We start from the raw sequence: 25,512 nt of genomic DNA, 5'->3' as shown, positions 1-25,512 counted from the left end.
TTCTCTCAGTTATTTTTGTGTCTGATTGTTTACAGTTTTGGGAAACTGACCTTTTAGAGACATTGCATTGAATCGTGTTCTGTTTCCTTATCTCAGATGCAGTTGAGAGCTGTGATTCATTTTCTTACAGCTATTGCAGGATTTCCTTGTCCTAGAAAGCTATCCGTTATATGTAGGTGTGTTGAGACTTACTTTTTTTTTTTTTTTTTAATTTTTTTAAATTTTATTTTTAGGACCACAAACCCCCCAGCATCTGCCACAAGCCTGAAATGACATCTTTTCTTTCTGTACGTTGCGGGTAGATGCTTCCATGATCTGCTCATCTGTTCGGCTGATTCATTTGTCTGTGGCCAACTCCCACCAGCCCTTCTGATTTACCCAGCCTCTGGCCCTCCGAAATGCCGAGGACTCTGCAGCAGGTGTCCGGCCTTTCTGCTGGGTTCCGTTGAGGGAAACGTGCTGGTTGTCAATGAAACAGTTTGGAGGTTGCTGGGACTCTAGGGGACCCCGGAGCTGTACCCCTGTCCCCGCTCCCTGGGTTGTTTAATGCGGAAGGGTGGCGCTGAGCACCCCCTTGCTCCCCAACGGGGATGGGTGCCTGTGACATCAAATGGGTGAGCTGCTGGCAGATGGGCTTGCTGTTGCTTCTCCGCTGTTGGGGGGGAATAATCCATGACAGTGTTTGCTTTTAGCTTCATTATGGACTCGCTCAACTGGACGGTGATGAATTTACCCTATCAAGCTGCCTGCTAGCGATGCTCCCTGTGCCATCAGCCATGGGAATGTCAGCTGCAGCGATGGGGCTGCTCCGGGGGAGCCTGGCTGGGGCTTGGTGTGGTGACGGCACGGGCTGTATGGTTGGTGCAGAGAAGTTGTTGGAAGTGGTTGGTTGTGTGAGCAGCAGGGGTGTACCTGGTGGAGCAGGCGTGCTGGCGGGGATGTCTTGGTCCCTCGCTGCATCTCTCTTCTGCAGCCCCCTGCCCCTGTGGCTCTGCAGGGGGGTGCTGGAGCAGGGCCACTGGCTGCCGGAGGTGGGAGAAGTGGGAGTGACAGCAGGATAAAATTTGTGAGAATATTAATTTGGATTAAAGCGAGTCCAGAGGAGGGGCATGATGAGAGGGCTGGAGCACCTTCTCATATCAGGACAGGCTGAGAGAGTTGGGGTTGTTCAGCCTGGAGAAGAGAAGGCTCCGGGGAGACCTTAGAGCCCCTTCCAAGTCCTGGGCTGCGGGAGCTGGAAGGTGCCCGGAGTGCTGAGGAGGGGGCTCAGAGCTGTTGTTCTGCTCGGAGTGGCGTTCGTGGCCCCATGCTGTGCTGCTCCCATGCTGTGCTTTGGGAGCTCTGGAGGAGCCGGCAGCTCGCTCAGGCATGAGCAGCTCCTAAGTTGTTTGGTTTTTTTTGGGGGGGAATACAGTAACTTCAGAAATATTTCTAAATTGGTCATTTGTACAGCTCCATAGGGGATCCCAAGGGGATTCCATACTATCAACTGTGTGAGGTCAAAGCCACCAATTTTTATTTTTGCTTTTTTTTTTGCTATTTTTTTCAGGAAAAAAACCCAACTTCCTTACAGTTCATATAGATGTGAGTATTTTTAAGAGTGCTGGCGCTCAGAAGCCCTTTCATGAGACTTTGCGGCACTTTCAGCAGAAATCTCCACTCCCCCCTACTCCCACACGTTGGGTTTTGGGACAACCCCCGTTTGGAGCAGGGCTTGAACACAGCACCGTAGGTTGCGGATGCGCGGCTGGGGAAGGGAGTGAAAGTACTGTTAGTCACTCTGTAAGTCAGCGGTGCTCGGCATGCACTTCAGGCGTACCGGTGGTTTGATAGCCAGATGGTATGTGGTCAAGTGAGTGATTATACCATAAATACATGATTTGAGATAAATGAATCAGGTTTCCACTAGAAACAGTAACTCTGGCATTTCTGAAATAAGGAATATTTGTCTTTGCAAAGTGTTCAACAAAAGTTTTGTTACGTGTTGGTGCAGGTCTCTATACAGTTACCCTCAAATTAGTTCAAACAAAAATCCTCTGATTAGGAAGATCTGCGTCTTGTATAACGCAAAACAACACCCTGCCTCCCTGGGGGGGCCACCCTGTGGACCTCAACAAGTGTTAGCAAGCCAGGTGCAGCCTGGTGCTGAGCTCCCTTTCTCCCTCTCTGAATCCTTCCCCCCCCTTTGCCCTTCTTTGCCTCTAGCAAAGGCTTTTCTTTTTTTCCTTTCAGCCCCAAAGTGCATTACTGCCCCAGGACTTGATGTTCCTGCAAGATCTGGAGAGACAGAGAGATTCAGATAATAGCGAATAATTGATTACCTTACAGCCAGTCCTTCAGCACAAGCTGGAACGTCTTTCGGGAAGAGGGAAGGTGGGCATATGTGCTCAAAGTAGCTGTTCCCTGTGTGACTTGTGGAGTGACAAATTAAAAGGCTTTAAAAGACAACTATCACATGATGGCCTATAAATAAAATGGAAATTAATTCAGAAACTTTTTTTGTTTGCTTTTTTTTTTTCATTTTCCTTGCAATTTGTTTGCTTTTCTTTCTCTGTACAAGACGTTTAATCCCCTCCAAGTCCATCCCACAGCAGAGAGCAGGGGCAGAGGAGAACAGGACCGTCCTTTGGGCTGGCTGGCAAGCAGAAGACTGTGCCACAGTCCCAGGACACTCGGGTCCCTGTCGCCCTGGTCTGACAGGACTGCTCTTTGTGGAAGATATAGAAGGAAACCTGTTGTGTAGCTTTGTCATGTTTAACTATTCTCATTCCTGAAAGTTGGGGTGAGAACCAGTGAGTCCCTGTCTTCTGAGACCGTCCACTTGATGTCTCCTGTTGAGAGACCTCAGATCTTGCTTTGTTGAACCATCCCCAGCGTCACCTTCAGATGTCATGTTGAAAAATGCTGCAATGGCCGTGGGGGACTGAGGTCCAGCAGCCCAGGGTCTGACCTGCCGTGAATCCCTGCTTGTCTTAGATGCAACACTTGCAGTCCTGGGCTTGGTCCTGGCTGAAGTTCAGGTGCAACTGCCCAAGAATGAGTGTGTCACGGCTGTGGATCCTGGGCCAGCAAGAAAGGATCCAGGTAGACATGGGTTTGGTGAGGCCTGGGGCAGGAGGATGTGCAGAAGGAGTGGGAGGCGGCGGTGGTGGTGGGGATAGGTGGGAATGCTGATGGAGTAGTGGGAATCCAAGCACAGTGGGAGGAGCGGTGGCAGGATGTGCCAACCCCAGCCAAAGAGAGCAAGGGCGGGCGGGAGGATGCTCAGACTCATGGAGCTGCTCCTCTTCCCCGTCCTGAGGGGAAAGGTGGGGAGAAGAGGCATCTCTGCCTGTTGCAGACATTTTCTTTGACAGTGAGAGCAGGTGGGCTCAAGAGAGCCTGATGTCTTCTGGGAGGGAATGTAGCTGGCCCCCTGGGTGCCGAGTTGGCATGCAGCCTGCAGTTCCCATGGGCTCTGCGAGCCGTAAGTTAAATGGAGTCTACTGTATTTCATCGTACTCCTGGCCCTGTGTCTGGCCTTCAGATCTCAGCTGCGAGTTTTATTTCTGCAGATATTGCAGTAGAAAGTAGAGCAAATTGAATCTTAATGGGGTGGGTGAAAAGCACAGCAGAGTCCCGTTTGGATGCATTAGGAACGGGAGCCCTGGCCCGTGCTGCCGGAGGGAGCCAGGCGGGAGGGAGCAGCCTCCCCGTGTGCCCACGGCGTGGCTCCTGCCAGGCACAGGCTGCCCCCATGAGCCAAGATGGGGGAACGGGGCTCTCCTCTGGTTTTAGCTCTGTCCTACATGTGCGGAGATTCACAAAGAGGGATTTAGGAAAAGGAGATGTTCTCCAGATGCTCCAGGATTTTCCAGTGACTTGTGCAGGGTGACTAACTTGCTTTCCTAAGTGCTGCGTGGTGAGGAGAGCCTATTAATTCAGGTGACCACAGAAACTTAAGCCAGCCCTGGGACTTGCATCTGAAGATGGCATAAGAGGGTTTGTGGAGTGGGTAGCAGGCAGAGAAGGTAAGAGGGAATAAAAGACTGGGGTCCTGGTGCATGGGAATGGGTTTGGGCTCTGCTTTTAGGACGGAACTGCTGGAGACCAGGAGATGATCTGTGCTCAGGGATGGTTCTTCTGTACCTACCCAATCCACTTACTTATTCTGTTTGTGTCTGCTGGCCAGTTTCAATGGCAGGAGCCATCCAGATCTCACCATCCTCCCACTTCTTCTTTGGCCCTGAGTCCCATCTGCAGGCTGCTGAAATATTCCTGCCTGGCCTTTTTAGTGCTGTGCATTTGCCCTCCCAATGTGTTTGTCAGCACTCAGCTTTGGGGCTTGCTGGGGCCAATGGAGAGTCCCTGGCTCGGAGGAGAGATGAGTCACGCCAGCATGGGCAGGAGCAATCAGGGCTCGCCCGTGTAGTGGGCGGGGGAAGAGCTGATGGGAGCTCTGTCCAAGGCACGCGGACAGAGGAGGGAAGAGTTGGGGACATTGAGGGAGGCGTGCAGGGCTCCCCTGTCCCAGAGGGAATGGTGAGGCAGGGATGGCAGTGCCGCAGCACTTCCCCTGCACTGCTGTCTGTTTCCAAGCAAAACCTAGTGTTGTTCTTGGCTGGTTCCTAGGAAAATGGATTATACCGTATTCAAAATATTCACTCCTGGATTTAATAATATTGCGAAAATAACTTAAACGTATTTCTTTTAGAAGATTATGGTATTCCATGGAAATGCTGTCTATCTGCTGGGGTTGCCAAGCACGTACTCCAAAACCAACGTTCATGCAAGTCATTGCTCTTCTAAATAGAAGGGGCGAACAATAGCCTGTGTCAGTAGCTTTGGCGCTGTGCTGTCTGAGGACAATGGCTGTGCATCGTACCATTCACTACCTATAGCTTTTCACCAAAGTTTCCTGGGTCATATCTCTGTGTCGACATAGCTACAGAGGTGCCCTGGGGAGCAGAGCCAGGGCTGAGTGACTGTGTGTCCTTCCTCTACGACTGCACCTTTCCCAGGTCAATTTGTTCTTCAGCCTCTACATGTCAAGGTCCTCATCCTTTACTTTGACATGCTCTAGAACTTTCTGGAAGTTGCCTCAGTTGTGGAGAACAAGGAAGGCGGTGGAAGTCTCTCGACGCTGGCCTGGTGTCTTCTCTGCTAGCCCAAATAAAAGCAAACCCCAGCCCCTAGTATTGATTCCCCAGCCAAGTGAAGCAGCCCAGCCTTATGGCACCCCCAGGCCAAGCCTGTGGCTTTTCTGTGTGGTGGGGGAGGAGGTCAGAGCTGCAATTCAGGACAAGTCTGGCCAATGGTGCCATGAAGGCATGGGCATAAGGTGCATTAACTTTATCTCAAGTACAGTAAACACCCTTTCCAGTTCCTGGTACAGAGACTAAAAGCAAGGCATGACAAGATAAAATATCCCTGGCAGAGGCTTCCAGTAGCATTTGGAGTAGTCTGGAGTCGGCAAAATTAATGTTCCTGTTTTTTTCTCACACTCAACATCGTCCTCTCTAACGCTCCCCTCCCACCTCCACTCTTCTGACTCCTGGTGGAGGGCAGGTCATGCTCACGCTAACAGTGTCTGTTAATATCTGACTGAAAATATATCTGTCTCCTCTGCGGCTTGCACCATTAGCTTAGTTACAAATGGCCAGTGTGATCTCAGTGTCTCAATGAACAGCAGCAGCAAAGATGAAGATGAGTTAAAGAGTTATCTGTCCTCTGCTTTCCGTCGCTAGCTCTGCCTGTTTTCTTTCTGGCCTTTCCAAAAATATTGGCACCATCTCCAGGCTTTCCAGTGCTCTGCTTTGCAGGGAGGAATTAAGCTAGTATAAAGTAAACTGTTCCCTTTTATGCAGAGGTAGATGTCGTCAAGTCAGAGATTGTATCTTGGCTTTTCCAAGGGAAGACTAGAAATGAAGGAAACCTTTTCTACTGTACCTAAGTTTGAGTGTTAAGTCAGCGGCAAGCTCTGCCTTTATGTCTTAGGTTTTATGTCTTTCTACTAATCAGAACTGATTAGGCGAAACTAATTGGACTAAGTTGAAAGCTTGCTGACAAAACCCTTTAAGAGTAGGTGTAGTTGATAGGCACTGAGATGATCAGGTAGTGCAGTATGGATTGCAAGCTCTGCCTCTCCCGTGCTCGTCCATGGGAATTTCTGTAGGGAAGGCAGAAGTGTGGTGCAAGGGCTTGCAGAAAAACGCACGTGCGATGGGAGAAGGAAGGACTTGTTTAGTGGGAGGCTTTGACAGCTTGACGCTAATCTCGACGAACACAGCCTGCTGCACGGTGCCCTCTTTCAGGGCACTTCTCTCCCAGCTGAGTCCTCCTAAAAGGCAAGTCAGGACAGAGGAGCTGGGAACTGACTCGAGGCAAGACCAAGGTGGGAAAAGTAGGGTTTCCTGCGCAAGGCAAGAGGGAGTAAAACTGGCTTGCCCTGCTTCATTAGGACAATAGACTAATTAGCTAATGAGAGAAGCTTTACCAGTGTGGATGTACCATCGGAAGCCATTAATTAAAAGTCTTGCTAAATCCCAGGCTAGACAAAGCCTTTGACGTTAGTGTGGGAGCAAGAAATAACCACTGGATGAACACCAGCATTGGTGTCCCTTAGCTGACACACAGCCTTCTCCACCTTCTCCATGGAGTCTTTAAAATAATAAATTTGCTTTGGAATAAATTATACAGATATGGAAACAGCAGCGGGCAAGCTACAAACAGGGCTTACAAGGAGCTGATCTGTTTCAGCCTTCCCGTGGCAGCATCTGTTCTTCCTTACTGGTATTTTGACTGCTGTTCTCTCGTTTGTTGTTTCTTTTTTGAGGCAAATTTCTCCCAGGAGAGGCTGGATTTCTTCTGATTGATTGTTAGCTTTACAAAACCAGTTGCTGCCACTGGACTGTTCCTATTGCTTAGATAAACCAGTTTTTCACCATTTTTTCTTACCTTTGAAAGTGGTTCTTTTGCCCATTTGCAACAAATGTGGAAAGACAACCACTTTTCCTCCCGAGTGGAAGGAAGACAAATGATCAAACGCTGACACTTTTTTCCTGGAATGTGATCCAGGTTTGTAATCAACTCTTCTATTTTCCTCTCCCCTGTTTTCAAATGAGTTTCAGTTCCCAGCAACCAGCAAAACTGTCGAATGGACCCCTCCAAGCAGATTTTACCCTATGGTTTAATAATGGGTGTGCACCCGTGTATATGTCTCACTGGTGAGGTTTGCTCATGAGGTTTCAATGGTTTGTACTCACAGAAGGCAACAGCTGGCAGAGAGGTGGCAGGCAGGAAGGTAGTTTTGGGGAGGGTGGTTGTGCTGCCAAGTTGTTGTGCACTGTGGTCCTGTGTTTGTTGCCGTATGGCTGTAGGCCTTGGGCGATACCCCCGTGTTGCACGGGTCCTTACTGCAAAGCTGGCGAGTTGTTGTGCCAAGCCCTTAGCCATGGGCTGTCCTGAGCTGTGGTAAAATGCCCCCCCCAAACTGGGGTGGAAGGATACAGCACGTCAATGAAGACGAATTGCTGAGCGCAGCCCTTTATCTGGTTTAGCTTTCTGCCGTCTAAGATGAGTTCATTTTGAAATAGAAAGCCGACCGGTTATTCTGCACCGCGTAACCCAAGAAAAGCACTTCTTTTTTTAAAGGAGAAGAAACAGACAAGCCAATTCCTGCAAAGCACAAATTTTGTGCGTGTCCCTCCACACACCTCTAGTTCTGCTGAGACTGCTCTTTCTCTGGGGAAACCAAGAAGGGGTGAAAGGACCTGTGAAAGGTCTGGGGCATCTAAATGCGTTTGGTTGCTGACTGCAGGGTGAGGATGCCAGCGCAGGTGGGTGCCTGGCAGCATATTGCACTTCTGTCTTTGGAAACCCAGCGGCCTTTTTTGTTCTGATGGGTCTTGGACTTCCCTCAAAGCAGGGTTCTCGGTGTGCGCCGAATCCTTTTTAAAGTAAGTGGGTGGGTTTTGAATTGGCAGCCCTGCGGCTGAAGGCTGGAGTGCCGCTGTGCTGGAGCACCAACGTATGAGCTGCCACGCTGATGGGGGCTGCAGAGCTTGGCACGTCGCTGTTGGGAGTGCAAGACGATGCACGTAATGTGTGTGATGTCCGTGTATAGGGTATTGAGCCTTGTCCTGTTCTCCTTCCTGTGGGGAAGGAGAGTTGGGGGAAAACAGGGTGGATTCAGGAAGGAGAATGACTCTCTCCCTCCTGAGCATCCTAGAGCTCAAAATACTTGAACATCTTTCCTGTAATGGGAAGATAGGTACTTTGCAATCGTGCTAAAAAGATAAAAGACTTCTGATTTGGCACCTTTTGTCCTTTGGACTGGTGCCGACTTCAAGGCAGGCGAGGTATCTGCTGGAGTGGCCTTGGAGTGGCACAGGAATAGCAACAGGGAAAACTGGAGTGGAAATTCCCTGCAAAGTTGGTAAAAGGACAGCCTGGAGCTGAAATGTCATTCAGTGGCAAAAGAGACGAAAGTAGCTTTTACTTGAATACAGCCCCTTTCTTATACGTCTGCCTGTGATCTTTATGGCTGTGCATTTGTCAAAAACGGTTTTCAGTTTCCTGTTGTGGGGGGTGTCAGTAGTTAGAAAGCTCTTGTGCTGGCTTTCTGGGAAGCTGGAAATAAAACCCAATGCTATTGATATTCCTGCCACCAAACCGTGCCTGGCAACTTTGATTCTTATCCTTCACACTTGGGAAAGTAAGACAGAAGATGTGATTTCTTTAGCGTGGTGACAAGCTGTGGACTGTAACAGGTGCATCCTTTCCAGGGAAACGCTGCTGGGCGAACACATTTCAGACCCACTATGTGCTGCTTTCTCTGTCTGAGACAAGGGGAGTTAGAGCTGTGTCCGTCCCGTCATCAGGTTTACTTTATTTCTGTCAGAAATGCCTAGTTTGCATTTTGACAGATGCATCAGGGATAACGCTTCTTCCTCTGGAGTACTGCTGGTGTTGGGACGTGAGACCGATAGATCAGCTGCCCGTGGAGCTGTGGTTTCGCCTGCATTGCATTAGTTTCTCTGCCTTATTTCTTCTCCCCTCTTTTAAAGTTATTTTACTTTTAAGTGCTTTTCCAAGCTGTAGAAAGCTACGGACATTCAGAAACTCTCAACCTCCACCGCAGAGAATACAATACTTCTGCATTCTCTATCAACAAGTGTTTTATAATTCATTATTCCAGTAATACCTAAGTTTTCAAGCATTTATTGGTTGTTTAAATATATTAATTCTATGAATTCAGAACGTACGTGTCTGCTAATGCGTCAGATCTGTTCCTTATGCCTCTTGTGTTTCCCCGGCTTCCTCACAATCATGCTGTATTAATTGCTTCAGTGATTAACAGTGTCTGCCTACAATTGTGTGGGGAGTATCTTGAGGAGTAAGAAGCCAGCTAAAAGTCAAAGCAGGGCAAGGCAATCTCGATATGGAATTCGAAAGTGCTGCAGAATTGCACCTAAAAGAGATCAAACACCTCTGTTTCGAAAGCTGCTCTGTCCTTTTCCCTTCCCTGTGAGCAGTAAATGACCTGCGCTGAAACGGTTCAGGTGAGCAATGAAACACATCTATATGTAAGCAGCAAAAAGACAGAAATAGACAAAATGAGTCCAAAATGATTTTGTGAGGCGGCTTGGAGCCTTCTAACTTAAGGTCTGTGTTCTGAATCGCTGTGCAGAAAAATAACCCTTTTTCCATGTGAACGGATTTGGATAGGCTTTAAAAGGAAAGAGTGACACGAAGTGCGGTGCTTGGGTTGGCCTTGTGATGAGGACACATTGTCTTTTGGGGTCACCTCTACCGCCATCCTCCCAGTCTTCCTGTGGCGCTCCCTTGGAAGTGGGCCAAGACAGCTTCACACTGGGAAGCGATGTAAAGCCAACGAGCAGGGTTTCACAGCATGGAAAATATTTGCTCTCTTCTGCCAGCCTTCTCCTTCCTTTTCCTTAATCTCTGAACATCTCCATGCATAATCTCTCCTATAATTATGACCAAATTGGAACGAAGATTCTATTTGCTCATATGACTTTGATTCTCTTTCACTTACGTTAAAAGATGGATTTTTATTTGCCATTGTTTGAAGTCAGCAATGTAGTGTGTGTTTAAAAAACACAGACAAAACCAACCCTTTTTCTGTTTTGGAGTTGGGGGGAAGCAGCCAAACCACACCCTGTGTTCAAGACTTCCCAAGTATTTGAGCGAAAGTAGAATTGTCTGTAAGGAGTTAAGCTTGTGGAGTCTTATCTGAGAACTACACAACCTTTTTAGGTAGTCGTGGAAAGGAAAGCTCTGGGGTGTGTGTCCGGTTTGCAGCCCAGCTCTGGGACATCTGTTCTGCAAAGCGGCACCCGGGGAGGTGCAGGGATTTGTATGAACGTGCATCCCTGCTCCGTCCCTTTAGCCTGAGCTGAACAGTGGACTTCTTGCTGATTCATATCCAGATGTTTTCTTGAAATCTGCTGGTTAAAGAAACAAAAAATTGCACCCGTAGGATGCCAGTACATCATCCTAGCTCATGGCTTTATCTAATTCAACTTTTGATTTAGATTCCAATTTCTCCCACCGTTCAGAAAACTTCCCTGAACAAGGAGCAGGAAAGACTATGGAAATCTGCGCACTTGTTGACTCTAGCGGCCCAGCCCTCTACAATCTTATTCCTCATCTAATTAGCAAAGCAAGATAACTAGTGGGTTACATTTTCTATAGACTCACTGGAACCCGCTGTCTTGCAGGGTTGCGCAGAGCAGGTTGTAAGTCGGGCAATGCCTCTTCACTTACACGCGGCTTCATCTCCTGCTCCGAGTTAGATAAAAGGCGTATAATAGGGAGCAGGTATTACTCATGCCAACTTTACACATTCTTGGCTATCATGCTCCTTTTAGGAATGTTTCGTTCTCCAAAGAGCCAAATAAGAACTGTCATCCTCAAAATGATGACGGATTAAGAAACTGCAACATGGAAATATTAGGAGAGGGAAAAGCATGTGGCCCTTATAAAGGGCTGTAGCAGCTGTGGAAAACAAAACAACTGGACTTAGTTCCTGGAGATGTCTTTAAAAATTCAAACATGAAGTAGCCCAAGAGGAGCTGGTTGTACAGCTGTGTACATCATCGATGGTGCAATCCGGTTTTGCTCAGCATCCAACAGCTTCAAGCCAAAACTTTGGGGGAGTTTCAGTAAGAAAAGTACGTTGTAATTACTTAGCAGTTCAAAAGGTATTATTTCTCATCAGAAGTGTATCTGGCCAAATTGTAAAGGCTTTTTTCTTTTCTTCCATGGCTAGTTTTGTTTTAGACCTTTGCAACGAAGCCAGTAAAGCCAGGCTTTTTTGCTTGAGAAAGTAGAGGAAGGTACTGCAGATTAATCAGCAAGGCTGGAAGTATTTTATTAACACCATGGGGGAAGCCCGATTCTGATTTATTTGCAGAAATTTCACAATTTGGCAGTGCTTTTTGGCAGACTTCCTCTTGATTTTCAAATGGCTGGATATTAGGATCGTTCCGAGTAGAAAGCTATGTTTGAATGTGAACTTCAACTATACGTTTCTTGTGAATCTTGAGATTCTTAAGATTCTTGAGATCTGAATGCACACACATATATATTTGTTAAGAGTTTGGAAGAAACCAGTAGTTACTGATCAATGTAGTTGGTGTTTTAATTCACGTATCTGTTCTAAATAGAACTTTTCCAAAAGCTTCTGTCCAAGTTTAAATGGGCTGTTTATAGCAACCAGCCAATAATACAATATACTCAGCAAAATGTGCTGAGCGTATGAAACAAGCAGGGCTATTAAGCCATGAATAAATCATTGGTTCACATCAGCTTGCACTAACGATAGTGCCCATTTAAAGAAAATGTACCATGTAATTCAAAGTGTTTCAGAATTAATAATAATAATTACATTCTTAATCACCAGGAGGCAATGTTTCTTTCCCTTGCAGCCGAGGAAACCTTAGTAAATGCAGGATTTATACTTCTCTAGATGTAAGCCTCTAATTTCTCCTTATCAATTGTATTGGACACGTGCCGTTGTAGAATTATTCCCCTCTGCTGAGTCGGGAAAGTCAAAGAAAGATTACAAATTTGGCCTTGCGTATTGTTTTAGGAAGAGAAAGGCTTTGACTCTTAGTTTCTCTTCTATGGGGAATTGCCATGTCCAGATTTGGGTTTTGGTGTTTGGAATTGGAACAAAAAGTCATAATTCCCTGTAGACTGAAGAAGGTTGATTCCAGCTTGTCAAAAGACTTGGTTACTGCTGAAATACGAAAACATCTATGTGTGCATATAAGGTAAAATTGAATATTAGCATACAGATAAACTGAGATGAAGTAAGCTGAAGCACGTTTACCTATCAAGCTAATTCCTTTCGTCATTTGCTACTGAAAACTCTGTCCGAGTATCAGCGTGTTTCCCATGAATATTTTTGGATTTTGGATTTTTCTTTACTTGATAGAGAACACAGCCTTTGAAAAAGCGTTCCTAACGGCTCCACCGTTAGGACCTGAGCCTCTGGGTCCCCAGCTCTGCCCATGGGGCCACAGCTCCTTCAGCCCATAGGCAGCCATGCCTTAGGGATGCAACGCTCGTCCGTGGGAGGAGTGGCTGGCCGGGATTGGGCAGGAAGCACAGAGGTGACCTTTTTTTCTTGCATAATGTCTTGTACAAGGAATCATTCTATAAATTGTGGAGGCTTTGCTTTAGACGAGAAGTGCATCTCATCTGGGTAACCAGGTCTCCTTCAAGTATGGGTGGCTTCTTCCACCTGTTCTGCTGTTTGTCACCTGTGGGAGCCTTGTGCCCGGTGCCGCCCTCACCCAGAGAGACAACGTGGCTTTCTTGGAGATCGCTGAGCTAACCGGGATGTTAGGCTTAAATGATGCAGGCTTATCTTGGAGGAGACTTGTAAAGATCTGTCAGACTTGCAGGCATGTATTTTCTGTGAATATGTCCTAAATCTTTTCTGGCCACTGTTCAAGTGTGGGCTCCTATAGCGTCAGCTCATGCCAGGCACAGCATCTTCCCTTCCTGCTTAGCCTCAGCCATGGCTTCCTGGCATATTTTCTTCGCCATTTAGGTAACTTGTTAAGTGAAAGCTTTGTGCCTCAACTGTCTTGTAAGATTTTCTTACAGATTCACTGTAGTAGGGTGTAAAAATTGAACTCTCTTATTAGAAAAGGTGCTATGTTTTATAAATATTATAAATGACACTGCTGTGCTTGGCTGCATGTCAGGGAGGAGCGGTCCCTTAAGGCATGTTATCTCCCTGTTGCCCAATATGTGTTTCCTTGAACTTTTCTCTGAGGCAGCTCCTTCTGACAGCTGTTGACAATGGGGCGCGGGACCAGATGACGCTCAGGTCAGCTTTGATGTGGCTGTTCTTGTGCTGAGAGCGTTCATCAACCCTTTGGTCTCCATGAAGTATGAGAAAGCATTACTTTAACAGACATCTGTGGAGTAATTCAAGGTGGTAAATATTGATGTGATTTACCTGGCTTTCTGAACACTTTTCACTTCTAGTGGCACTCAGAAAGTCCATGACATTATTTATATAGAGAGCTGAAAACACAGGGAACTGAAGCAAAAGAAAAACAACTAAAATTTAAGCTTTCTACAGCTTATCCAAGATACCGTATATTGCGACCCCTTACTTAGTGCTCTATGCCATTTCTGGGGAAGCCTGTTATTTATTATATTGTAAATAAATATTTGATTTAATCCGTTGTAGATGTATACAAGTATGTTCCCAATCAAGAGAGAGAATTTAAAAATTACTTTATGAGCAAGTACTTTCTGCAGGTTTTAGTTTTTATGGTGCATGATGCTCTTTATTGTCCTAAAACTTGAAAACACAACAATTCATGCCTTGGGATGGGATAAGGTGGAGTTTGAAGAATAGAACAGCACCAGAAACAACTTCTTAACTTGCAATGTTGCCTAAAACCCCCTTCATCCTTCAAAATCCTTTTTTGAAGTGATGCTCCTGATGATGTTGCCACAGAAGCAGTGAGAGCATCCATGCTCACTTCAGTACACCAGGAACAGCCCTGTCAGGAACCTTCCAAGTAGCAAAAAAAGGTGAAAGAGGGGATTTACCCTTGAGACTTGTCAGGACTGAGAAGGGAAGTACCAAGCTGGGTGGGTTTGCCTACAGCGATATCAGGTGTGCCACCACACTTTCTTTTCCTTGTCCTTTGCTGAAAAATAGAAGAAAGCACCGAGGCAGTGAGGTAGAAATGATAAGAGAATTGTAAGGACATGAAGGACTCCCTAGACTGTGAGAGGTACATTTGTGGCTCTCATAACAGGACTCATGTTTGCAAATGTTTTCGTTCTTTTCCTAGTGAGAAGCAGTAGTCCAATTCTGTTCTGCTAAAGAGAAGGATCATTTATGCTCTCAGCATGGATGCTATTTCCAATTTTCCACATCCTTTCAGTGCCTCAACAATCTCTTGTGAAGATGAAGTGTGTTTGTTGTGGTTTTTTTCCAGATGAGGTTGTGTGGTGTCCTCCATTAAGGCTTCTGTGACTGTATCTCTGGAAAATGAGTGTAGATAAGTAAACATTCACATGATATTGTGTGCCAGTCAAAATCTGTGTAATTATCTAAAAGACTGCATGCCATGTGAGCTACAGAGTTGAAGAAATTTGTGGCTTCTAACCTCGATTTTTTTCTAACATCTAGTTTTGTCTTGGGTATTATTTGGGTAATCCACACTATGTCATTCAAATTTCCAAAATAGCTTTCCAGTATATTGGGAAATTCTGAATTCTGTTTTGCCCTGTATTAGGGATTGGAAGAGTTCTTGGATGATTTGTAATGAACATTAGTCATAATTATAGGCATATCTCTTTTTTTGAGCTTTTGAATTTGTGTCCTCTCAATGTTTGCGTGACTGTTGCAGCTGTTGCAAATATTGATGTAAACACAAGACCACATCCATGGAAAGAAATCTGTAAATGATCAGAAGACTTTGATGTACGCTGAAGTAGGACTTTAAATAGTGTCAGCAGAACCGTTACCTTCCCGACACATTTTCACTTTTCTTCATAGCACAGAGAAGGGCCAGCTTTACCTTCCTTTACAACAGAACCCTGTATGTGGATAATAATCCCACTAAATCCCAATATCATCTTGTTAAACCATTTGCACATTTCAGGAGAATGCATAAGTGAGCGAGGGTAAATATTTAAAGAAGAAAAAGTACTCTCACAGCCTGAAGCTAGTGGGAATGTGACACAGACACGTCACCCATGAACGTGTGGTAGGATGCACCGCGGTGAGGTAAGGCACAAAACATCTTTCTCATCGTGTGCCCAAAGGCGCTGGACCTGACACTTCCAAGAAACAGCAAACTTCCTTTAGCCCAATCCTATATGCAAACAACAGTCAAAGAAATGGGAGGGGGTATCGTTTTTCTTTTTCCAGCTCTGCAGGCTGGAGCCATCCCACCAGGGTGGGAGCACTGTGCTCCTGCTCTCACGTCCATGACAGAATGAATTTGAGGGTGGCTTCTGAATTTAAAATGAACTAGCGGCAGTTCTAAGCATCGTCCTGCTCTTGCTCCTGATTTTTCTCTATTCATTGAACACAACCTCATGTTAGAGATGGAATTGTCCTGCTGACAGTGCAGCAGGAAGGCAGTACAGTAGGAGGGGATGCGGTAATCATCAGCTCCCATTGCTTTCATCTGTGATGCCAGCCTTTGCAGTCACATCTATCAGTACTGCAAGAGAGTAGGAAATCCATTCAGACAAGTTGTATTGCTGTAGGTACTTAGTGCATCCCAGCAGTAGTGTTTTCCTCAAGCTTTTTCTCACTTAAAGCCCTTATGTCGTCTTATTGTTATTCTTGAATGTGTTTCCTCCTGCCCTACTTCATCTCCCAAGAATGAAAAATTTAAAGATCAACATTAAGGGTTTGACAAATAACTGCTTATTTTTACTATTTCCTGCAGGCAGAGCTCAAAGGTTGAGAGTAAAGATGCACCAAACTGCAGTTCTGCCTGAGAGGGCGTCCTTCTTGATGGAGCATTCTGGCTCCTGTCAATTTTTAGCTAAATTTTCTTTCTCAGCCTTCGTTTCAGAATATGACCGGTTAATACTGGAAGAAAAGATGCCCTCCTTCAGTTTTCCCCTGTTGGTTTTCAAATCCGTGAGACTTCTGTAATATTGAGATGCAGGTGTTTATGTGTTTCCTTCCAGAGAGTGGGCGATGGCACGACTGCATGTGCTCAAATGAGCACAAGATGGTAATGTTTTACAGTAGAAAGCCTTGTTGGTGAAAAGTGAAGTCATCCATTTCCTAGATTAGTTTTGCAAAAAACAATTACGTTATAAGGAAGAATAAAATAGTGGTTTTGACGTCTTCAGAAAAGAAGGTTTCCATGTAAAACTTCTTGGAAAAAAAACCCGCTTTGGTTTTTATCAAGAAAGTAAAAGCGCTTGAAATCACAGTGAAATATTCTGGTCCCATTTTGTTCATTCAGAAATTTCTTCTTGGTTGATGCCCTGGAAGTTACATTTTCTGAAGTACTGAAGAACAAATTGTGTTGTAGCAGGAGCCAAACGCTCTTGTTCCAAACAAATGGTTGTTTGTGCAACCTGTGTGCTAGAGTGTGCCCGGCAGCCAGAAAGCATGCGAGAGAGGAGCAGTGAGGCTCCAGAGGTGACACTTTGCTGACCCTCCTATTTTTAGTTTGTTGTTTTTTTTTTTTTTTTTTAAATTACAAAGCTTCTCTGGGATCTTGGATGGAATAACACAGATCTAGATCCAACAAGCAGTCTGCCTTCAGTGGCCTGATAAATTGTTCTTAATTTTCTGGAATAGGTTAATTTCATTTAGGTAAGGGAAGGCAAAAAGAGCAAGCTTTTCGGGGCATTGCCAAGTAAGACAATTAAGTCAGCATCAAATCCATTAGTGAAGCAATTTACTTATGTTGGCTAACACCATTTCAGCCTCTTTGACTTGCCTTTTTTTTTTTTTTTTCCTTGGGTGGCAGGTTAGGTAACCCACAATCTCGCCACTGTATTGCAGCGTTACGTGGTGGTTGTTCTGCTTAAAACTAGGTTTACTGACCTCTTAATGTTTTTTAAGCAGATTTAGCTTATTTTTATCTTTTTTTCATGGCAGCTTTTTCTTCTGGGAATGTACCGTTTCTTTGAAAACTCATGGGACTTCATTTCTGGGAATATGCAATCCTAATAATTGGAGGCCACTGCAGAACATGCCTGCAACGAAGAAGTTGCCTCTATTAATTGCACATGTGTATGTGTCCATTATTATTCAGTGTCAGCTTTGAGCTTCTTTTCAGGAGACCTGTTCCTGGGCTCCATGGTGGGCCTGCGTGTTATTGTCTCACCAGTCTTTGTTTTCCTCATTTTACTTTCCTAATGATTGGAGGATTGGAGCCTCATGGACCGAGGTTCTGGTGTCAGTTAAGTCTAACCTCTGACAGAGACTTCTTCTGCCTTTGGGATATTTATAACGTGCCTGTCTTTTGTGGATTCTTTGCCAATTTCCTGGTCTTGGGTTTTGCAAGTTCTGCCAAGAAACATGTATGCCGACTGTTATCCCTGCCTTTGTTAGTCTTGCTGAAGGAGTCAGGACTTCAGGGAAAAGTCTTCATTTAGAGGAGACTTCTACTAATAACCCCTCGCCCACCATGAGATATTCAGCTTTCCTTTTCTAGGCTGAGACATGGAAGATGAGTTAGTTTGACTTGAAGCCAGCAGCAACCTCTCAACAGTATGGTGATGTTACATCTGATTTTCTTGGTCTTTTGCACCATTCGTACACAAGATGAGTTAAACATTGAACGTCAAAATGAAGCCAGTTTTCCTATAGGCTGGTTCTGCATTGTGTGAATATGAACTTGACTGAAACTCATCCCGGTCTGTGGTTTTGTAACAACTGAATTACCTGGTTTCCTGGAAAACTTGAGGTCACCCTATACCTTTTTTAATGAGTGCAATCACTCACAATACCCCTGCTCTGATAGGGACAAGTTTCCATTGTGTAGAAACTCCTTTTTTTAAATGAGTCATCCAATCTTCTATAAGATGTGTATGAAGTTGGCCTTCAGGAACAAAAATTACCAGGGAAAGGCAGGCTGTATGACCAGACACACTTCATTTCTCCAGGCAACTGGGGTGAAAAATGGAGAAGGGCAGCACTGATATTCTGAGGTTTATACCTGTGAGGGAAGAGTGTATTCATAGCCAGCTGTTGGTGGTAAGGTCCTTTTACTGTGAAAGCCATCTTCATGTGTTGGGAATATTTGTAATTTATGGTTTATCTAGTAATGATGTAGCAGCAACTTCATGTGCACCTCAACGCAGGGCCTTTTAGGGGACAGTCAGGGTGGTTGTGTGAAGGTTCAGGAGGGTTTAGTTGCTTGAGCCTGTGAGAAACAGCTTGTTGGTGTCTGGAGTCTCCATGGCATGCATCTTTATTATTGATATTTCCCTGTCTCCCGAGGAGGAAGGCGACAGCCCTGCTTTATGTGATTCTGTGATTACTGGAATTGACTTGCTGGAAGCTGACATGGTTGTAAATGCTGCCGTTATCCCAAAGTAGTCTCTGCGAATGCTTCCGCCCATGCCTGTCTTTCAGGCAGTCCGAGAAACTTGTAGCATTTACCATAATAATGATTCGCAGTGCCCTGTCTTCCATAATTACCGGGCTGTCTGAGGATTGCCCAGAAGGTGCTGATACAGAAACCCAAATAATAAAGCAGAGTAAAGAGAATAGGTGTGCTCCTGCCAAAGAGCATGCCAAGGCCCATAGTGCAGCTGTAGCTGCTCCTGGTGCAAAGGCTTCTTCGCAGACGTTCTAGTAGATATCGCTTCCACGGAGACACATCACTTTTGAATCTCTGCCCCATGTGCTTAAAGGTTCCCACACTGAGCCCCGGGAACAGGGTCCTGCAGCGTGTTGTGCTCTGTGTGCGTATCAGGAGCCATAGGGGGCATTTTGTTCTTTTGATGAAAATGTCATTGCTTTTGCTCTTAGTACTTCAGCATCCTTCGCATGTTCCTCTCCTGAGCAGATGTTGCTATATGACTGCAACATATTGTAGAATTGCTGGTAGTTTTAGCTGCTTCAGTCTTCTTGGCTATTACACAGGGCTATTGTTATGGCCAGGGTTACAAAGCCACGCTGTTGTACGTAGACGGCAAAGCTCTTTTTCCTGGCACATGAGCAAGTGTTCTGTCTTGGGAAGCCAAGAGGTATGTGTGAGCTTTTTGTTAAGTGAGACCCACTGGGAGATGTGTAAGCAGCAGGAGCCCGAAGGGGAAACCAAGGCTGGATGTCAGTTCCTGAGGCCGTGGTCTCTGGGAACAAGGGATTAGCTTTGGGTTCTGGTTACAAAGAGGGAATTGTCTGCAGGCCGTGTGAGACCACCTCTGTTCCAAACCAGGCACAAATTAAACAAGCAACACTCATAGTTTACCCGTGAGCCGCATCACTGCTTTCTCCAACACTGACCTGCAAGGCCATGGGCAGCTTCCACCCTGTGCCAGAAGGACAACAGTGTGTTTGTTCTAGTGCAGTGTGATTTACAATGGATCTTCCCAATTATCCCCTGGAAATCAGCCAGTGAGGTTTCTTTGGAAGAGATCTTCAGGCACTTTGACACAGGCTGCAAGCATGGAAGCGTTGACAGTCCAGGAATGGATCATGACCATATTCAATTGCATCCAGCTTAGAGCATGAAAGATTTCCAAATCAAGTGGAAACTGCAGGATAACTGCTGGATGCAGCAGTCCAAGTTAGGAGTTAGTCAAGGGCTCTTCTTGTTCAGACTCCTATCGTGATGAATCCCTAGTGATGTTTATTAACCCAGCTAGCTCTGTCCTTTCCCGGTCCCAGCAGCTCCAGTCATGTCACCTCTAGCAGCAAAATGCGCTTCTGGTACTGTGTTGGCGTAACGACTCCGTCTAGTTGAGTGGGAAGACTGTCATTACTGAATTTACAGTTGCATGTGCTGCATTTCAGCATTTCTCATCTAAACCCCTCTCAGTTTGGGGGACCGAGGGGAATGCCAGGACAGGTAAATAGGGCCATGCTTCTGCTGGCTTTATCCCACTTCTTTCAGTTATTCTTGCGTATGGCAGCCTCCCGAGACTGCTCTGCACAGGGCTGTTCAAAATGAAGTGTTCAGTTTGGGAGAACTGCCCAAGAGCCAAAAGGTGAGCACATCAGAAATATTGTAATTTCTGTTTCTATTCTGCCTTCCACTGAATGACGTCCTTGTACTTTTAAACATCAGTGGATGGAAGGAAGGGAGATCTTCTGGCAGAGCAGGAAGCTGAAACATGCCAAGGCAGTGGTCTGCGCAAAGCTGTGTGGCAATTAACTGGGAAAGTCCTTGCTCGAAAGAAGAATGGGTCTCGTTTGTCCTTACAGTCAGTTCTCCAATATGAGACTAGCTTTGACTAATTAATTGCAGAACTACACAGTGCCATCACCTCCTGCCCTCTAAAGAAATACAGAACAAAACCTGTCAGCTCTGCACCCTCACGCTGTGGGATAATCTGGGGCTGGCTGGCTAGGTGCTTCATTAGTTTCATTTTTCAATGTTTATTTTGGGCGTGATTGAAGCAGAATCATCCTGTCCCCTTTGGAAATCAGTATCCTTCAGGCAAAATCTATAGCTTGGCTTGCAGGACACGTTTCAGTCCTGAGTGTCTCTCGGTGGTTGTTGTGGTACCGCTACAAAATCAACTCCAGGTGTGGCTCGTGTAAGCCTTGTGCACTCCTGTTCCCTCCCAGCAATCCCAGCAGCCTTCGTGGGTGAAACCAGTGCCTGCTGGTGTAGAGAATTTGGGAGTGCTGATACTCAGGGGCAGGTATGGCCTCGAGTTAGCTGGGAAGAAGGAAACCTGTAGCCTGGTCCAGGATGGCATAGGTATTGATGCTACAGACCCATTGGCGTCATTCATGTTGAATGCTTGCATATTTTTAAGGAATATCAAAACACCAAGTGAATAACGATAAAATTCAGTCTGATAAGATTTATTACTTTAATATCAGAGGATTGCAGCTGATACCAGATTAACATATTCATAGGGCTTTAGGAACTGCTTGGGTATTAACTGTTACCTTTTAATCTGAAATCTTTGCAAGGGTCTCATGTCACTTCTGCACTAGTGACTGAGCCTGTCTTTATAAGAGGTTGAATTTCTTTACGTGGTGTTTTGAGACTAAATATGAAAGGGGGAAAATGGCCCTTAGTTTTAACAAGTTCCCATTTGGTTTAACAGATGCTGTGAGTTCTGTCTTGTCTTTTCGGCTGTATTTGCCACTTTGGTGGTGTGTTTCCGGCTGTCAGAGTCTTACAGAGTTCTAATGAAGTGCGACACTTTTTTTCTTTTCCCCACAGCTGTTATTTGTCATTTGATATAAATCTGCCTTGTTACAGTTTTATTCCTGAATAAATGATAAAAGGACGGTTAGCATCAGAAGGCAGTGCCGGCATGAGAGTTTCTGCTTTGTTGCTAAACGTAGAAAAAGCCATCGCTCTCCTTCTGAAGGATGCGTTATGTAGCTGAATTTGGGAAAGACTTTGAACCCCAGGGGAACCAAAGCCGACCTCTTCTCCTCTTCCACCCTTTGCTACTGCCTTGTCCTAATTAGCAGTTAAACTCCACGCCCTGCCCTCCTGGCGCTGAGGAGCTGGCTTTCGCCAGTCGCTCCAGGTTTGCTTTACATTGTGGTGCTGTCGACACCACGTGTTTCTCCACCGTGCTCCCAAATGAAGGCTGTTACACCTGCTGAGCTGACAGACATGGGTCCATCCTCCTTGGGGTGCACCTTCCCCATCCTGGATCCGGGGCGATGTGGCAGCCGGAGCTGGGTGTCGGTGACACCCTGGGCAGGCTGTGCCCCTGGGGAGGTTCTCGGGTGGCTCAGGCTGGAGAGTTCGCTGCAAGAGCTGGTCTCTGTTATCCTGTGTAAATCTGTTACTGAAGCTGCAAATCCTGCTTCCTTCTAGCTCTGATGTTGCAAATAACTCCCTGGATTCCTGAGAATATATACGGATACTTGACTGAGATATTTCAGTGTGTTAAAAACTTCACACAGTTGCGCAAGGACTGAAGACGACCTCCTTGCTCTCAGAGGTGTTTCTTGAGCTGCCCAACTGAATGTACAACCCATGTCGGTGTGTTCACGTGCCTGACAGGGAAATACACTCCATATCACGCCGGGCTGCCGGCTCCACTCAGAAAGCAGAGAGCGTTTGCTGGACTCCCCTCAGTTTCTCATTAATGTGCAAAGCTCTCAGCCGTTGCCGGCAATGCGCCAAGCAAATTTTTTTGACAGAATTTCTGCAAAGCCCTGTGCAGCGCACGCTAAGCTTGCCTTAGGTCTCCCTGTCCTCTCTGTGTTTCTAACAGCTTGCTTTTGGGGCTCCCTATGAAGAAGGTGGGCAACACGCTGTGAATTGTTGTTGGCCTACCTTGATATGCGTGTGTTACATTCCCGCTGAGGACTAGAAATTCTCATCCTTTCTAACCCTGTCAAATTTCCCCTCTCAGGAAGGTATTTTTAATGATATGTGGTATTGCAAATACCCTTAAGATTTCAGGATGAATGTATGACATCTCTGTGTGCACTTAGACGCAAGCACTTCTCACAAGAAGCCTCAGTATTAAGCTCATGCTTCGTTTCATCCTTAAATATTCTGTTACTTTGGAGTTTCTTGATAAACAAAAATACTTCACTGGGGACAGATGACAACATGGGATTTCAGCAATTAAATGAAAAATATCAGTGAATCCTCCTAAGGAGAGGAAATGGAGAGTCACAAATGGTTCTGAAGAGACTGGGAGGCAGAAGGAAGTATCTTATGCGTAATGAGTGACAGGTCTTTAAAAAATGCTGCTGTTAGATAAAGAAACCTAGGACTGGGGAAGAGGGCTTTTCAGAAACTGCAGAGAGCGAGTGAGGTTTTTCTTTTAGCAATTTAGTAATCTTGACCATTTCTCTTGTCTTTGGAGAGGATGGCAAACAAAAGTGTGTCCTCTAAGACTGATAGAAATTCCAACGTTTCGGGAGCACAAGGCAGTGTGAAAAGCCGTAGCTCTCCCTCTGTTTTGTCCCTGCCTGGGGGTAGGTCTCACGCTGACTTAAGGTGCTGTTGAGTTATTCCTTTTTTTCTGAGCTTGCTCAACCAGCACATGTCTAAAGCCTCTTTTTGTAGCAAGCAGAGTAGGAGGCAGCTTGGATTTGAGTAAGGGCAAAGTCCTTGATCTAGAAATGCTCCCTCTTGTCAGTAATTTTTAGGAAGAGACGCTGTGCCTGAGGGGAATGGTCAGCTGACCTCCCAGGGTCCCTTCCAGCTCCATTTTCCCTGATGGGTTTCCCTTGGCTATACCAACACTGAAGGAGCAAACAGAGTCTCCCTTCCTAACCACTGATGGGCTTAAGAGGTCCTCTCGGGGTTAGCATTTAAAGGGTGGCATGTAGCCCTCTCTGGCTTATAAGGATCAACTTACACGTTACCACTTTCAGGTATCCTGGTATGGATGTTACGTAGTTTCAGAGAGAAGAAACATCTCTGTGATTTATTTCTTGCTGAGAAAAGTTCAATGGAGATAAAGAGGGGAAGGGAGGGAAAGTTTAAGGGGAGACTAAAAGCACCATCACTTGATGGTGATTATACAACTCTAAAAGTAGGCCTGCCCTTATCATTACAGACGAGAAAGTCAGACCTGGGGGTATTTCAGGATTAGGCAATTGAGCTAAGTACCTCAAAATTTCTTTGGTTTATACGGATGGCCTTTATTTCAGCATCTTTTATTCTTTCTGGTGTTTTTTGCTGAGGGCAAAACATTATTTGCGGAAGAGCAGAATCCAGTGATGCTTTTGTACTGGAAGCTGTCAACGGCAGAGGTGTCTGCCAGCCTCATCAGTTACGATCCACAAGTGCAAGATCTCCCTTTTGATGTGTGTATTGCTGCCTACCAGTATAGCTACTTACTTCAAGAGGTTCCTCCAGTAATTTAGGTGTTATGGTCCCATGAAATCTTATTCTCCTTCAAGCCAGTTGGATATTAGCCACCATTAGACTCCCTATTGAAATCAGTTTTAGAGCACATCCATTTGAACCATTTGTTCACACAGGCTCATGTTGGAACATGTTTACTGTGGACTTTACTGCAAAAACATCTTTTTTCTTTTAATATACCCACACATTGCACTTCAAAGATGATTAAGTTTCATAAGTCATTAGGAAAAAATAAAAAGCAGATGCCTGCCAGCAATACATTTGGGACTCCGTAGTCTGAGTTTCTCATATCATTGATGGTTTCTTGTTGCCTGTACCCAGCCTTGACATGAGTCCTGTAAAACCCTGTGGAATATCTGGAGTGAAACTTTTGCTGATGTTCTGGGAAACACTGTTCTCACGGGAGAGAGACTCATCCCTGGGATTGCAGGGCTGGGAGGCCAAGCCAAGCTCTTATCTGTGGCAGGGTATCATCTGCTCCTTGCAGGGGAGGTCCGTGGGGGTAGTGACTGGTGCTGTCACTAAGGTTCAGTCAACAAACCGTGCTGGTGAAGCACAAGGAGGAGCAGGAGCCAGCTCCTGGGCTCAGCTGTGTCAGTTCGGCAGGGCTCACCAGGGCAGTCAGACTTGATTTTTATCGCTAAAATCAGCTGCGTATTCAGATCTGACTGTATGCTCTGCCTCTCAGCTGCCTAGGAATTGGTTCCTTGCACGAAGCTCCTTTCCAGGCCAGGAGCACAATTTGACCTACACCAATAGCAAAAGAGCATTATTAAGTCTATTAAGCCTGAGTTCACAGATTTTATTTTAGAATAGTAACAGATGGCAAATGGTGGCAGTACAGCTGCTGGGACCAGGAGAGGATGGATGCTGGTTTGTCAGTTCAATGAATGCTGTCAGTAATTCACATTTATATTTATCCAGGGCCTTTCCTCTTTCAGAGCACTTTACAAACCAGTTGATAAATAATGGGTTTGGAGTTAACATGGGCTGGTAGACCTCGTCTCTGTGCTCGTGTGGCCAGTGTGTGAGGGTAAACATAAGGGCATCAGCCTGCACTCCCTACGCAGCCTGGATGGGAATTAGGCAGCTGCTTAAAATTGCATAGTACCACTCCGCAGGGATTTCGGGCAGAAAAGGAGGGTAAAGAGCTGGAATTCAGAGGGTGGCACTGGCAGCCAGGGGTGTCAAGTGGGAATTTGGGCACCAGGGCACTCTCCTACAGCTGTGAGAGGTTTTATTTAGTGTCTTCCCAAAGACCTGCCATCTCCCATGAGAATTTGCCATAGGGAATACGTAGCCATCAGCCATGCTGTCCTTGCAGAGTGAGACACTGCAGCCAGTGCCCCGCAGGCTCAGCTGGCACTGAGGGAGGTGCTGAGGCTTCCTCTCGCTTGGTCAACTTGGAGACTGGCCTTAAGGGCCTCCTGCCCCTGACACTCCCTCTCCATCAGCCTTGCTGGATGTGCTGTGAAGGCAGACGGTGTTTCCGAGCCCATCTTTACCC

The 25,512-nt window shown here is 45.8% G+C and overlaps 1 protein-coding gene across 2 annotated transcripts in view; it reads left to right on the top strand.

The window, feature by feature from the left end:
* The window catches only part of GPR50 (G protein-coupled receptor 50), a 42,904-nt gene that overhangs the window by 4,837 nt on the left and 12,555 nt on the right, over positions 1 to 25,512 (top strand). Inside the window, exon 2 of one of the 2 annotated variants that reach the window (XR_012589082.1) lies at positions 2,233 to 2,485. The exons of the other annotated variant lie outside the window; for it this stretch is intronic. The gene's annotated coding sequence lies outside the window, so the exon portion shown is untranslated. Of the gene's footprint in view, positions 1 to 2,232; positions 2,486 to 25,512 lie in introns of those variants that run through there. 2 annotated transcript variants of the gene reach the window in all.

The sequence above is a fragment of the Larus michahellis genome, chromosome 9 (genome assembly GCF_964199755.1).
Source record: "Larus michahellis chromosome 9, bLarMic1.1, whole genome shotgun sequence".
Classification (NCBI taxonomy): Eukaryota; Metazoa; Chordata; class Aves; order Charadriiformes; family Laridae; genus Larus; species Larus michahellis.
This window is presented reverse-complemented; position numbering and strand designations above follow the sequence as displayed.